General features: G+C 38.4%; 1 protein-coding gene and 1 long non-coding RNA gene across 3 annotated transcripts in view; one reads left to right on the top strand and one right to left on the bottom strand.

The window, feature by feature from the left end:
* DLGAP2 (DLG associated protein 2) overlaps positions 1-13,220 on the bottom strand; it is a 1,049,558-nt gene that overhangs the window by 181,559 nt on the left and 854,779 nt on the right. The window lies entirely within an intron of this gene.
* LOC143677253 (uncharacterized) overlaps positions 1-13,220 on the top strand; it is a 96,288-nt gene that overhangs the window by 68,193 nt on the left and 14,875 nt on the right. The window lies entirely within an intron of this gene.

A 13,220-nucleotide genomic window follows, 5' to 3' on the forward strand; every position in this document is an offset into this window, starting at 1 on the left:
ATTATACACATATAATCAAATCATTAAAAATTGACCTCTCTGAGAATGTTTGCTGTTTCTTGCTATTGAATCCCTTGCTGGATTGCCTATGAGGCTGGCTGTTGACTCTAGGCCACTTACTCCACCTTTCAAAGCTTCAATTTCCTCAACTGTGTGACAAGGATATGAGACACTGTAGTAAGAGTTCCAAGCAAAAGTAACCTCTCAATATTTATTAGCCATATTATTATAATTGTTATTGTTGTTATTTTAACTCTCTCGGGTCTGTATTTATAAAATTCAGTGTTTATTCAATTTAAGTGATTGGATTCCAGAATTTGCAAGAGAAGCCCCTAGCTCCTCTTCTTATTCCTGCTGCCCAAATGTTCCTGTTTCAGTTCCAAATTAGATCTTGATTCTGACTGGGAGCCAAGCAGATGTAAGAAATACAGACTTGGGGAGTGATTCCAATAGGCAAACAGGTGGGAAAGAAACCTGCAAGGCAGACCACCCAAACAGTAGCTTATTGGCTTTGGAACTAGACAGCATCTGATGATCCCCAGCCCTTCTTCATTCCCACTAGAACCCCACAAAGAGATGTTCTATTCTGAAAAAGCCCTCTGCCCGGGGAGAGTGGGCACAGGTTGGTTTCCCTGATCTGGATGCCCTCTCTGTCTTTACTGTCCCATATTACCTTCCCCAGAAGGAGAAAAGCCATATTCCCTCCACTTCTGCCTACTCCCTGGCCCACCCACCTCACCTCCCACTTCCCTTAGCGTGTCCCTGCTGTTAACTTACTGACACACTTTCTCTGACTTGAACTGGAATTTGAGACTATAGGTATTGACACATTATCCTTTTCATAATGACAACTGAGATACGAAGTGTCAAGTACCTTGCTCTCTCTGTCTTTGCTGGGGAAGGCTGCCCAAGAGTGCCAGCCTGGGTAACTCTTGGGAGAAGGAAGCTTCTCTTTCTCTCTTCTCTATTTTCTTCATCCTTTTCTCTGCTCCTTCCCTAGTCTCTCTGTTACTCTCCTTTTCTTCCTTCTGCCCCAACACTCTCCTCCTTGATGTGTGTCAGCTCATTCCTTTCACTCCCTGCCCGAATTCCTTCACTCCAAAGCTCTTGCCCTGATTTAGATTCTCATTACCTGTAATCAGACTATAGCAACTGCCTTCTGATTGCTTTCTTTGTCCACCTTCTTTCTTCATTCAAACTACCCTACCCACTGCTACAGGATTACACTTCTTCAAATGCACTCTAATTACTTGATTCCCCTGCTCAAACATTCTACCCATTAAGCAAATAAGCCCCATTTCCTCAGTTATTCAAGGCCACGTCTGGAAGGCATGGACTGTGTTTTCTGATTCTTATAGCCTGACCCCTAGAAGAGTGCCAGGTAAATCATAGATGCTCAAAATAAAATATGTGATGACTATATGAGCTGACCTGAACCTGTCTTTCTAGCTTCATCTTTCACATAAACCTGCGATGCATCCCGTGCTTTAATCACATCAAACTACCTACTATTTCTAAACCAATGTTTTTTTTGTAAATTTTTTCCACATTCTATTCCCCAGACCTAGAATGCTTTTTTCCTATACTTAGTCTCCAAGATCAGGTCTAGTACAATTCAAGTTTAGTTCAGAAAATACCTAATGAGTGTCTATTGTGTGCCAGAACTTGTCCTCAGTGCTCAGTGATCCAGAGGGAAATAAGAAATGGGCCTTCCTCAGGTACTCAGTGTAGCCATTTCATCAGGAAGGAATATACCTGAGACTTGACTCCTGCACCCCCAGCCCCACAGCTATACAACATGCCATTCCTCAGTGCCAACTTCACTCCTGCTCTACCTTCTCCTCAATCACCAAGAGTGTTTCTTCCATTTACTCTTCATTGGGATTAACATCCCCTAGCCTGAGAGATATCCTTGGGTTACTCATATCTAGACCTCATATAAGCAGTCACTCTGACCCCCCAAAGTGTTGTACAAATGAGCACCTAAGGCAACCATGAGTGGGAAAGAAAGCTAAGAGACATTAAGCTTTCCCCCTATCATTTCTAACCCCAATTCTCCAGGTAATTAATATAGGGAAAACATTATTGCCTGTCGAGAACATTTACCAAATGTGGTTCAACATGTCCTCTTTTCTAGGCTCTAGGACTGTCTAGGGTCCAGGCCATCTCAGATGTCCCAGTAAATTAAAAGAACATAATTTCACTAATCCCTAAAATGTTAGAGGTGAGATTTATATGTTGGCGTGACTGGCAGTAGAAGAGAATGTGTGTGTATTTCTTGAGGAGTACCAGCAGACTCAGGGCAGGATGTTGGGCTGTTTCTCAAGCTGAGAGCAGCAAAGGAATCTTGACTGTATCCTCTCACAACAAAAAGTCTACAATTCAAGGATAAATAGGTCTTTTATCTCCAAAGAGAGCCTGACTGTATTATATTTTGAGGTGCTTACAGTGTCTCATGGAAGTGGCTAAACAATAATAGCTATTCAATGCCTTTCGTTTTCAATAGCCACATTAAAACTAGAGCACTTTAATATATTAGAAGGGGATATTTTGATTGTATTATATTTTAATATAATTAAAGGCAAGCAAGTTTCCTTATATTATTTTATTTTAATATAATTAAAGGCAAGTTTTCAAAGGAAATTGGATATTCATCTGATAAACAGCAAAACAATGTTCTGTAATCTATACTTTACAGCAGCATAAAGTTGTCATCCTATTATCTTTTGCTTTGTTTTTCCATTAATTTGTAATTTAATGCAATTCTAATCTCCCTTCCCCTGAAAAAGCGAGCCCATTATCGTTTCACTCACGTATCCTATTTCTGTCTAATGTTTAGCCTAGAAGCTACATTATGAATGTGGCTACATAAAAGAACAGTAAAAAAGATGAAAGTTAAACTGAAATGAATTAAATTTGATTATGCAACATGTTGGTAACACATTCTCATGTTCACTATGTAGGACTTAAATTCCCTGATGCACGCATGGAAACGTATATATTGCTTCTTAAAAATAACATCACAATAACAACAAACAAGATAATAATGTACTGTAATTAATGGTGATACTAAAAGGTTTAATGAGGACTTGTACAATAGATTTTTAAAATAAGTCTGCAAAATATATAATACATACTTAGGGACTGGTAATTTCTCTTTGTGCAAGTGAAGTAACAAACAGAAAATGTGAAAAACATCTTAACTTTCTAATTTCCAGCTATTCACTATGCCATTTTTTTGTTATTAAGCAAGATAAAACAGCAATTGTAGTCATTATTCATGAACACACAACTGTCTCTCCAAATTCAAACTAGAATGCAAATGTACATTTTACTGCTGGAGTTTACAATACTGATTTTAAACATTTAAATGTTTAAAAATGCATATTTTAAAAGTAGGAACCAAATCTTTAAAAAAAAAGAAAGCTAACATGTATGGAATATTTACTGCATGCCAAGCACTGTGCCGATACTTGACCTGGATCATTTCCTTTAATTCTCAATACAATTCTCCAAAGGAAGCAATGCTTATCCCCATTTCAGGCTGAGGAAACTGAGGCTAGAAAGGAAGCATAGGACAGCATCCCTGAGATGTCACCTGTTGGTACACAGATTTGCACACACCTATGCATTCTCACAACACTAGGGGCAGAGCTGGAACCGAACCAAAGCTGTCTAGCTCCAGATTACCTGCTGCTAACACTAGGCTTCCTTAAAAGCAGCTGATGAGTGGGGAAGGGTGGCACTCTGCAGTACATTTCCCCTTTATGGTTAGACCAAGCTAATCCTTCAACACCAAGCTCTGAAATAAGACAGCCGCCTGGGGGCACACTGTGGTAGAGGGCCCAGGCCTCAGGGCTCTGGGAAAAGCATGGAGCCCTGTGGCCTGAATGTGGGGAGCTGCAGGAAGCCTCTGGCATCAGTTTGTGTGCCTGCCCCAGCCCTCTCTGTCTTGACTACCAGGCAACTTGGCAGTCCCTACTCCACTGAGAAAATCAGTTTTTTCTCCTTTTGCTTGAAGCTCATTTGAATTTATTTTAGCTGTCCAAATGCATTTTAATTTGATAAGATCTGCCAATCTGGGGGAGGAACAGATTGTCAACGTGTCATCATTTATTCTTGCTTTCCACCCTAAAAGGAATAAGCCTGCAATACATGGAAGCCCTCTGAATTAACAGTAAATAATAAACAATAACAATAACAACAGATGTTATAAAGTGGGCCATCTAGTCACATGCTAATAAAATGATGCATTGTGACAATGCATTTTTCCCACACTAGTTAAACTTAGCAAAATTTCTTGAGAAATTTTAGTTGAGCCTTGTGCAATTGTGCCCAGATTGGACATTGGAATAACTCCAACTTCACTTCTCTGCTACCCTCTCCCTCTACCCATCCTTCCCTACACAGTGGTCCCCAGGGTAATGCCAGCTCAGCCTGTTTTCTCTTATAACTCCTCTTGCTATCTCACCCACCCTGATATTCTATCAGGATCTTGCTACACAAATGCAGATCAAGGGACACAATAAGAAACAGCCTTGTGGACCTACTCATGTATTTACTCTGTGAAGGTATAAAGATGTGGTCCACCATATGTGAAAAGGAACTCTATTTGAAGCTCCATTAAAAAAAGGGTTTCCTCAAAAATTTAACAAAGTGGACAGTTTTTGTGCTGCAAACTATAAAACGTTGTTGAAATAAATTAATGATGACCTAAATAAATAAAAATATCCCATATTCATGGATCGAAAGATAATATTGTTAATATGGCAAAGAGTCAAAGATTCAAAGCAATCCCTATCAAAATCTCAGCTTCGTTGCAGAAATTGGAAAGCTGATCTTAAAATTCATATGGAAATTCAAAGACCCAGAATAGCAAAAGTGATCTAAGGAGAACAAAGTTTAGGACTCACACTTCCTGATTTCAAAATGTACTGCCAGCTACAGTATTCAAGTTACAGTGGACAAGCATAAGGATAGATATATAGATCAATGAAATAGAATTGAGAGCCCAGAAATAAGGCCTCACATTATGCCTAATTGATTTTTGATAAGGCCTCCAATACCATTTAACAGGGAAAGAATAATCTTTTCAACAAATTCAGCTGGGACAATTGGTGATCTATGTACAAAAGAAAGAAGCTATATCTGACCTCATACCATATACAAATATCAACACAAAATGGATCAAAGACCTAAAAATAAGGTTTAAAACTATATCCAATTCTTAGTAGAAAACAGAGGCATCTTTCTCTGCAATCACGGTTTAGGCAATGTTTCTTAGATACAACACCAAAAGAATAAACAACAAAATAAATAAATAGATAAAATTTACCTCTTCAAAATTAAAACTTTGTTCTTCAAAGGAAACAATTAAGAAAGTAAAAAGACAATCCACAGAATGGGGGGAGAGTTTTTCAAGTTCTATAACTGATAAGGAACTTGTATTTAGACTATATAAAGACCTCTTATAACTTGATTGCAAACAGACAAATAATGCAACTAAAAATGGGCAACAGACATTTCTCTTTGGAAGATATACAAATGGCCTATAAGCACATGAAAAGATGCACAACCTCTTCAGCGATCCAGGAAAGGCAGATCAAAATCATAATGAGATACCACTTTACACCCACTAGGATGGCTACTATAAAGACAGATAATATCAAATGTTGCTAAGGATGTAGAGAAATTGAAACCCTCATACACTGTTGGTGTGAATGTTAAATGGGGCAGTTGTTTTGAGAAAAGCAGTTTCTCAAAAGTTTAAACAGCAATTTACCATAGGACCTACCAACTCAACTTCTTAGTTTATACCCAAGAGAAACGAAAGCATATGTCCACACAAAAACTTACACATGAATGTTCATCACAGCATCATTCAAAATAGCTCCAAAGTGGAAATAACCCAAATGCCCATCTGAATAGAGAGAAAAGGGGTTGCATCCATACAATGAATATTGTTCGGTAATAAAAGCCAAGTGAGTACTGAAACATGCTACAACATGGATGGACCTTTGAAACAACCATGTGACAGAAGCCGTTGCAAAGAATTGCATAGCGTATGAGTCCATTCACATGTAGTGTATCTAATTCATAGATACAGAGTAGACTATGGGTTGCCTAAGGCTGGAGTGGGAGGTGTTTGGGGAGGAAAATGGAGAGTGACTGCTAATGGGTATGGAGTTTCTTTGTGGGGTGCTGAAAATGTTCTAAAATTGATTGTGGTGATGGTTATATATCTATGAATATTCTCAAAACCACTGAATTAAACTTTTTAAATGAGTGAACTGTTATGAAATGTGAATCCATACGTTTATTAGTAAATGAATAAACATATACGGTGGAAGAGATACAAACCAAAACCAAAACCAAAAAATATATATAAAAATTTCACCACCACCCCCAGAAAGCTCCTTCATTGTTTTAGAATTCAGTGGAAGCTTCGCTTAATAAAATATAGCAAAGCAGTATGTCTGCTCGTTTACTGTTAAATTTTCTCTCTTTCTCTCAAAAGCATGATACGTGGTTGAAGCGCTTTCCTATTTTGCTTTGTTTGCCATAGAGCTAAGAGGAAAATTTGAGGGTGAAGCTAATGGTCTTAATTGTCACCTGTGTTTTATTTCTCCTCTTGTTGTTGTCCTTCATTCTTTCAGTTCCTTGATCTTGATTTTGTATTCGGATTCATATTTCATCAGTACATTTCATGTGCTTTCGTTTTTCCATTGTTTCACATTCTTGTGTCACAAGGCATGGTATAAATTAGTAAATAAATTAACTATGACTGATTGGATATTAATTTGACTGATACAGTTAATGGTTGATAGCCATTTAGTCACCCACCCAGATAATTACTGAGAAAAGGTTAAAAGAAAATGTTAAATTGAATCTGGAAGAGCTGGTCAGGGGGTCTGGAGTCCAGTATGCCTTGGTGAGTTTATCTCACAGATGTTCTCCAAGACTTGGCCCTGTGACAACTTGCTGATAGCCTGCATTTCCTTATCTTGTCAAGATTTTGCCTTTACTTGCCCTATAATTCAAAGATCTTCAAAACCTAGGTTATATATTAGAATTACCTGAGACTTTTTAAAGAGCAAATCCCTGGACTTTTTCCCAGACTACAGTGAGAATAGATTCTTGGAAATGGATCTGTACCGTGGTCTTATATTGCTTTTTTTTTCCCTATGTGATAGTGTATCTGTTAACTAGCCTCCTCATCTAATTTCTTTGAGTCACCCAACATACATAACAGAATTTGTTGAGCTACTATGGTAGGTCTCAATTAATGTTTTGTAATTGATTGAACAAGGATAGAAATAAAGCTTAATGTAAAAAAAAATGTGCATGAGGAGCTTATTGGAGGTAGGGATCTGCTTGAAGATATTCCCAAGGTTATTAGGCAAAATTTATATCCTCTACCAAATTCTAAGGCTGAGAAATTGCTCAGAATAATAAATAGTTAATGTTTTCATACATCTTGAGCCCTTTAGGAGTACAAGTCTCTTAATAACAGCCATTGTCAGTTTACAAACTGCGCACCACTAAGTTGAATTCATCTGATATGATTCTGCTGGTGTGTTTCATGTCACTTTTCAGTACTCTTTCCCTTATATTAAAAAAAAAAAAAAGAAATCTACTGTTACAAAATCATGGCTCCAAATGGACCCTGGGCTTTTATAGTTTCAAACCATTGTCAAATGGATCTTGTACAAATGGTTTTAAAGTTGCTGTATTTAATCCCTCCAAAAATGTCACAGAGGCACTGAGAGAAAGAGGAGCAGGTCACAGAGTCACCCAAGTCCTGCCTCTGCCCTTCCCCCAGTAGCAACACTGCTCAGGCAGTTTTGTACAGTCCTGAGTGTGCATTGCCCTTGCTCGCTCCCTAGAGCAATCTGCAAAGGCAATAAAAGTGCCTTTGGGTGTTTGTAGTTTGCTTGTTTTTCTCATAAGGTCATAGAATCACAGAATTGGTTTGGCTTTAGATAGAGCTAGTCCAGCGATAGTCAAAGTGTTTTAAAGCCTCCTTCTTTCTTTCGTCCTCCCCTCTACTCTCTCATCCTCCTCCTTTCCTTCCTTTCTCTTTCATTAATTATATAATTTGATCATTCAACAAAATTTATGAAGCACCTGCTATGAACTAGGCACTGCTATGGGTAAAGGGAATATTCCAGCCAATAAAAAAATCCCTTCTTCCACAAGCTTTCAGTTGAGTGGGGTGAAGACTGACAATAAGCAAATATATAGGCAAATATATATATGATAGATGGTTATACATACTATGGAGAAAAATAAATCAGGGTGACTTCCGGGGTCTTAACCATTTATGTGGACTTAGCAGAGAAGGCCTGAGTAAGAATGTGATACTGGGGCAGAGACTTGCATGAAGTGGGAACGATCATGAAGATATCTGGATGAAGAGTGTTCAAGGCATGGCAAGTACAGGAACAGTGACTCCGAGTTAGTGGCATGTCCAGATTGTTCCAAGAGCAGGAACGAAACCAGGAAGAGAGCCACGCGAGAGGGGAGAGCCTGGCAGGAGATGAGAAGAGAGGAAGCAGGATCCAGCTCATGCAGGGAAATGCATGCAGTTGTAATGACTTGAGTTTAATTTCAGTAAGATGGGAGGCCACTGGAGCAGAGAAGCAGAAGGAAGAGTGGTACATTTAAAAGGATCTCTCTAGCTGTTGTACTGAGTACAGACTGACCTGGGGACAAAGGCGAGAAGCAGGAAAATCAATAAGAGGCTGCTGCAAGGATCCTGTTCAGGGGTGCTTATGTGTTGATCATCTCCTAACTGAGGAGATGGCGACAAGCAGGAAGATTAAGGATATATTCTAAAGACACAGCTAGCAGAATTTCCTAATGGACTGTATGTAGAATGTGGGAGAAAAGTGGAATTCTAGGATGACCCTATGACTTTTTGTTTGAGCATCGAGAAGAAAAAAATCTATTTGAACTCAGTAGACCAAAGAAATAGAAGAGAGCTGTTATTTACCTCTGCCTCTCTCCCACCTTTCCTGGGGTAAACTTGGAGACATTATACAGAACCCCAGAACTTCAGGGATCAACCTGCAAACCCTTATTCCAATCCTACCCTTTCATGTTACAGATACAATGGAGGCTCAGCGAGACTAAATGTTTTTTTGTTTACCTAGATCATTCAGGTATGTAAGACTGAGCTCAGGTGAGAACTCATTCTGATGCAGGTTCTGGTCTCCAGATCCCGATGTCTTATCTATCTATCTACTATCTATCTATCTATCTATCTATCTATCTGTCTATCTCTCTCTCTCTCTCTCTCTCTCTCTCTCTCTCTCTCTCTCTCTCTCTGTCTGTCTGTCTGTCTGTCTGTCTGTCTATCTATCCGATGGATAGATAGATAGATAGATAGATAGATGCCTTCTATACCTCACGAGTGCACCAGAGAACACCTCTGGGATGGGGATTACAATGTCCTCAGCAATCACATAAAAGAAGCCTCTTTGAAATTAAGGCTTTCAATTTCTGGATTCATAGTTAAACAAGAATTAATGGCAAAAAGAATGGAACTGGCTTTGTTCTCCAGCTGATAATATCTGTGAGCTAGGGATAGCATCTGCTGTCCTCTCTCAAGCGCTAATATCTGGACCAAAAAGAAAGGAAAATTATCAGGTAAAAGCAGAGGCAATGAAAACACAGAGTGACGTGTTTTTGAAGTCAAATAACCCAGGTCAATATATATATAGCCTTTATCTAATATGCAAACCACAATACCATGAAGCTTTAAAAATGACTGCTCTTTGTATAGCACAGCATAAAATGATGTTTCATATAGTATACCTATTTCAACCCTCAAAGCAATTCTCTGAGGTAATTCTCATTATCAACATTTTTATAAAGAAGGAAAATGGGGTTCAGAGAGGGTAAATGAAATGCCAAGGTCAGACAGCATCGCTGATAGAACTGCACTCCAGCATAGCTCATATTTATTTTGTATCTACTCTGATGTTACTCTGCTTCTAGGAATATATTAAATTCTCAAACAATTCCTGTTGATAGATTCATTATGTCCAAGTCCACCAAAATGAATGCTGTTCATAATGCTGAGTAATTGCCAGTGTTTTAATTGTATGGTTAATCCATGTCACTACTTAATGTTTTCCTTTTCTCATGAGTCATCACCTAGATGAACTTGAAGATTTGTCTGTGGATACGTGAAGACTCAACTTTAATACAGTCCAGACATGTAATAAAATGGCTTGCATTCTATTAGTAAAGTGCCCTGGAGAACCTGCATTGTTTTTGCTCTCAAAGGGGTCTATTTGTGTGGTTTGTTATTAACACAAACAAAAAATATATGAGGGCCAGATCGTATTCTTCCATAGTTTAAAAGATTAGACCCCCCTTTCATACTACTAGAACTGTGCTATTGAGATGGGAAATTTAGGGTCACTATCCTATGAAATAGATGGAGACATCCACTTTTATCACAAAGTGTGTTTCTTTTAAAAGTTTTGAGTGCTTGTCAATCATACTTCCAAAGAGAACATATTGTGGGATTCTGTCTCAGATGTCACAGGTTTGAATTATGGTTGTAAAATCCACTTTGTGTAAAAGGGGGCCACAGAATTCTGGACAATGTCAACAGAAAATGATCTGCAAACCCTCTCCTTCTAGGGGGAAGAAGAGAAATCAAATCAACTCTATAACTTACAGTGTCTATAACTGCAAAATATGAGTGGCTGCCAAGAAAAACCTTCTATCTTTTCACAAAATGTTTTATATTGTAATACAAGCAGTGCTTTGGGCCTTACAGAAATCAGCTAGGGGATTTAAAAGGAATTTAATATGCTTTTCATTACCTCTCCATTCAATTCCGGTTAGGTTTTCAGGGAATTTTCTGTTTGTAGAAAGAGCATATTGATTGTGAAAATGAGGCTGTGACCTTTTTGAGGCATAATGGAATGGGGCGGGGGGGGGGGGGGAGGATAGGGGAAGGGAACTGCCTGGGAATCAAGAGGACACCACAGAGATAAAATAAGTTTTCAAAGCACTATAGAGATATTAATTACTAAGAAGTATAGTTGAGCGTAAATGTATAGGGATATAAAAAAAGAGACAGACTTGAGCATGAATGCAGGGGAAATGAGAAGAAAAAAGAACGGGACAGGATTGGAGGGGGAGAGAGTAAGGTGGGGAGAAGTGCACAGGCAAAGCTGCCACAGACACAGTCAAACGAATTCTCACACCCCAAGAAGTCTTGACTCAATGCCTACCACCAAGGGTTCAATTTCTCATCCTTGGATTGGAGGCACTCAACAAGATACAATTTCCTGAAGTCATTATTCCTTTGTACTCCAATCAAGGCAAACAGCTTCCTGCTCTCCAAACAAACCTGCTAGTTTGGGAAGTGTCTTTACACATGTTTTTTTTCCCTCCATAACATTGCCACTTATTGAAATCCTACCCATTCTTCAAGATATATTGCAAATGCTTTTTTCTCCTATGACTATTTCTCCCAACTCTCCCGCCACCCATGCCCCAAATTCAATCACTCCATTTTCTGGATATTAATAAGGTTTTAAGTTGTTCTTTTCCTAGGAATTTATTCCATTCATTCATTCACTGATTGCATTAAAAAACAACAACACATATTCAGCGTCTACAGTGTGCCATGCTTCATGTGAGGTGTTAGAAATTGAATGATGAATAAGAGAGCCCCGGTTCTGAAGAGGTTAGTCATGGAGGTCACAGACTAGTAGGAGAAATAGGCATGTAAGCAATCTAGTTCTTCATGTGGGATAAAGGAGATATGTACGGTGCAGGAGAGTCCTAGTCAAGTCCTTGTTCTCTTTGATGCTTCTTCATTTCTTAGATGAAGTCCCTCATCTCTAAAACAAGCTCCATCTATTCAGTACTCTTCTTAACTGTGAGCACTTCGAGGGGCAGTCATTTTTTAATCTCCAGTACTTTGCAAGTGTCTGGCAGGTTCCTGTGCTCAAAGTTGGTGCACTAAATGGAATTGCATGAGAATTCTACTCAACTCACCTCTTTCTGGAACACTTTGACTATCTTGTTGAGGTGGATGAAAGCAACTCTGTCTCTCATGTCAAGGAATATACAGTATGAAGTGTGCCTTAAAAATAACCCCCAAATCTCTATTTTCAGTCAAACCAAATCCATCACATATCCTTCCTATGAATATTTTTGTTATACCTTTAAGACAATGTGATGGCCAGATACTCCCACCTAATATGGTGACCTGTGCATATGTCATCATGCCCCTGTACAGTCATTTTCTGCTCTCTTGGACATAGCTCAGGGGACCAGGGATGGGATCTTGGTCTGTCATGGGGTGATCTGGCTAGAGCTGTGCCAAGGAAGCATATTCCATATTTCCTGGTGATAGAGTAAATCATATCCGCTTTCACAGGGAATTTGAAATCCAGACATTCAGGGAAAGGGTGTTAGGACAGCAGCGGCAGTGTGGAGACTAGCTCAGTCAGTCACCTATCTGATGCCCACTTCTGAGGAGATCATAATTAAGAGTTGCAGCAAATCAGCAGACATGCAGTCTCATTATTGAGGCTTCCACTATACTTGGTATATATTCTGGTTCTCTGGAAGGTCCAGCTGTTCTCTTAGAGCTCTAGGGTAAACTGTCTTAATGGAGATAATCAAGGTATCTGTTTCTTGCAACTAGAAAGAGTTTAATAAGATGAATATTAGAGAAACAGAAAACTTCACACTCAGGCAAATGGAATCAAATGATGTACATGGAAATTGAACTGAGTGAAAGGAAAATTTCATCCACTCAAACCACAATCTCAAATAATTTATTAATTCTTATAATTTTTTTCCATAGTGCATCATGTATACTGAGTTCACCAAAAAAACAAACAAACAAACAAAATATGTAGTAATTTGTGATTTATCTTAGTACTGTGGCTAACAGGTTTAATAGCATGATAAATAATTCTTAAGATACGCTAGAAGATTTGTTTTTTTTTTTTACCTTTACTGTATCCACATATTATAAAGTTCTAATTTAGGAAAAAATATACATAGATATCTCTTGATAATATAATGTTTTGTGATCCTAAACTCAGGTGTTCAACTGTTCAATTCATTTTTCAGAATTTCATTGTATTTTCAGTTAAGCATTATGTTGAAGCTATTTGAAAATTAATTGTATTTAATTATCAAATGACACTTTATGGGCTAAATAAATAGCTTTTAAA

This window comes from Tamandua tetradactyla, chromosome 3, assembly GCF_023851605.1.
Source record: "Tamandua tetradactyla isolate mTamTet1 chromosome 3, mTamTet1.pri, whole genome shotgun sequence".
Classification (NCBI taxonomy): domain Eukaryota; kingdom Metazoa; phylum Chordata; class Mammalia; order Pilosa; family Myrmecophagidae; genus Tamandua; species Tamandua tetradactyla.